General features: G+C 42.1%; 1 pseudogene; it reads right to left on the reverse strand.

The window, feature by feature from the left end:
* Window positions 1-212: 212 nt before the first annotated feature.
* On the reverse strand, window positions 213-827 carry LOC114042434 (annotated as a pseudogene).
* Window positions 828-3,315: the final 2,488 nt, after the last annotated feature.

The following is a 3,315-nucleotide window of genomic DNA, read 5'->3' on the forward strand; positions in this document are numbered from 1 at the left end:
TTAAGAGTAATTTCCCCTCTTTCTCTGTAATGACAGTGTTTATTTCTTCAATGTTAGCTTTATCTACTTTAAGGCAATCCTATTTCTACCAGCTTTCTTCTGATCACTTTCAACCACCCATCTCACCCATCTCTTTCTCTAGGTTTAGAGCTTTTTTTTCATCATAAATGTTGTTTATTAAACATTGAAGTTTACAAATTAATGTATACCAATTAGCGGTATTGATGTAGTTGGAGAGTATTGCACCTTCTCCAAGCAGCACGGTGAGACCCTCCAACAGTATGGTGGAATTTGTGACCCTTTCCAAGACCCCTACTCTTCCAGCCAGCAGAGGTAAGCCTGCACATCTCTCTGTGTTTGTGCCCTGGCTTGGTGATCCATTGAGTGTTGGGATTTTGTCTGATAGCTTTATGGAATGGGTCAATAAGAAAAACCTCAAAGAATTTGTAGGTTGAATCTTCACCTGCCCAGTAAGAGTTCAAGACTCTTAGGGCCCCACAGTGGTGACCAGCATGTTCTTCTGCTACAGACTGAAGGCTCCTGGCAAACTTCAGCTGATTCACACCATGATGCATGGGTTTGCCATAGGTTGCACCCTTGGGAACTGGATGCTTTTGTCCACCACGTCAAACACGAATACGGTAGATGACATAACCTTGCTTGGCCTTGTACCACAGCCTGCAAGCTTTGTTGGGTCTGGTGGGCCATGGGGCTTGGTGCAGGGTGGGCAGCTGGTGGTACTGCCAGCAGCACATGCGCAGAAGGAATCGCATGAAGTCCTACTGCTTCTTCTTCCATAGCTCCTGGATGTATTTGTAGGCCCCCATCCTGGCTCACGCCTAGTCTGCCTGATGGCTGCCACCAACCAGAAAGCTAGGTTTAGAGTTTTGCCTAACTAATTAATTCCTTTTTCTTTCTCCTCTTATTTAGTTACTTAATTCTTCCTTTCTTTTTTCCTCTCAGTTAAGAATTGAAATGAAAGCTTGTACATTAAGGGAACAGAGGGCTTGGAATATAATATTCCAGAGGGTAAAGGAGATAGGATTACAACCAAGAATCACCTACCCAGCAAAACTAAGTGTAATCCTTCAAGGGAAAAAATAGACATTCAGTGAAATAGAGGACTTTCAAGCATTCTTGATGAAAAGACCAGAGCTGAATAGAAAATTTGACTTTCAAATACAAGACTCAAGAGAAACATGAAGAGGTAAACAGGAAAGAGAAATCATAAGGGACTTACTAAGGTTGAACTGTTTACATTCCTGCAGGGAAAGATAATATTTGTAACTCATGAGACCTTTCTCAGTATTAGGGTAGTTGGAGGGAAAAAAATTATATGTATGTATAGATAGATAGAGGGCACACGGTGAGTTGAAGATGAAGGGGTGATATCCGGAAAATAAAATTAGGGAGTGAGAGAGGATTATATTGGGAGAAGGAGAAAGGGAGAGGTAGAATGGGGTAAATTATCTCACATAAAACAGACAAGAAAAGGCTTTTACTATGGAGAGGAAACGGGAGAAGGTAAGAGGGATCGAATGAATCTTGTTCTCATCAGATTTGACTTAAGGAGGGAATAACATACACACTCAATTGAGTATGGAAATCTTATCTTACCCTACAGGAAAATAGACAGGGAAGGGAACAAGAGAGTAAGGGGATGATAGATGGGAGGGGGTAACCAGAAGCAAAAACTTCTAAGGAAGGACAGGGTCAAAAGAAAGAATAGAATAAATAGGGGGCAGGATAGGATTAAGGGAAATATACTTAGTTTTTCACAACATGACTACTATGGAAGTGTTTTGCATGACTACACATGTACCTTTATCGAGTTGCTTGCCTTCTCAATGAGGGTGGGTGGTGAGGGAGGAAGGGAAAACATTTGGAACCCAAAGTTTTAAAAATAAATGTTAAAAAAAATTTTGGGGGGGCAGAAACAAGATGGCGAGGGAAAGCGGTGACTTGTTAGAGCTCTCCCCCAAAGCCCTCCAAATACCTACAAAAAATGGCTCTAAACAAATTCTAAAGCAGCAGAACCCACAAAAAAACAGAGTAAAACAAATTTCCAGTCCAAGACAACCTGGATGGCTGATTGGAAAGGTATATCGAGCCGGGCTGGGAGAGGAGTGCAGTTTGGCGTGGGTGCGCAGGCCTCAGAGAGCCTGGAGCAGGCCTCAGAAGACTGAATCGCGGGCAGCTGTGGCAGTTTCCAGACTTCTCAACCCATGAATGCCAAAGACAACTTAGAAGGTCAGTGGGAAAAGTCTGCTACTGTGGAGAGAGAAGAAGCTAGATCTCAGCCACCCCAAGGGATGTGGCTGCCTTCTGAACTTCTGGCCCACAGACTGAGGGGGAATCGAGTGGCTGAGCAGAGGGAGTTGCAGGGATCTCTCTGCCAGTGCTGAGGCAGAAATCTCTTGCTTTGCCCATGCTTGGATCTGGGTCACAGTTCTGAGGGGCGGTCCTGGGGTGAGGAGGAACGCTGGCATGGTGGAGATTGTTGTGGCGGTGGAGAGGAAACACCTCGCCCCTTATCATAGCACCTTGGAAGAACTGACACTTTTCAGGTCCCTAAAAGTATCTCTGAAAACAGCTGTACAAACCCCCGAAGCTTGGTACAGTGCATTCTCCACATTGGAAACAGACTCTTACCTTAACAAAGAGTTTAAAACTCAAGTAATTGGTTGGGATCATTAGCAAGTAGCGCAAAAAGAGTCAGACTATATTATCTTACTTTGGTGACAAAGAAGATCAAAACATTCAATCAGAAAAAGAAAACAAAGTCAAAGCTCCTACATCCAAAACTTCCAAGAAAAATATGAATCAGTCCCAGGCCTTGGAAGAGCTCAAAAGGGATTTTGAGAAGCAAGTAAGAGAAATAGAGGAAAAACTGGGAAGAGAAATGAGAGTGATGCAAGAAAATCATGAAAAGCAAGTCAACAGCTTGCTAAAGGAGACCCAAAAAAATACTGAAGAAAATAACACCTTAAAAAATAGCCTAACCCAAATGGCAAAAGAGGTCCAAAAAGTCAATGAAGAAAAGAATACCCTAAAGAGCAAAATTGGACAAATGGAAAAGGAAGTCCAAAAGATTACTGAAGAAAATACTTCCTTAAAAATTAGAATAGAGCAATTGGAAGCTAGTGACTTTATGAGAAATCAAGACACTGTAAAACAAATCCAAAGGAATGAACAATTAGAAAACAATGTGAAATATCTCATTGGAAAAACAACTGACCTGGAAAATAGATCCAGGAGAGAGAATTTAAAAATTACTGGACTATCTGAAAGCCATGATCAAAAAAAGAGCCTAGA

The sequence above is a fragment of the Vombatus ursinus genome, unplaced genomic scaffold (genome assembly GCF_900497805.2).
Source record: "Vombatus ursinus unplaced genomic scaffold, bare-nosed wombat genome assembly UNPS02014449.1, whole genome shotgun sequence".
In the NCBI taxonomy this organism is placed as follows: domain Eukaryota; kingdom Metazoa; phylum Chordata; class Mammalia; order Diprotodontia; family Vombatidae; genus Vombatus; species Vombatus ursinus.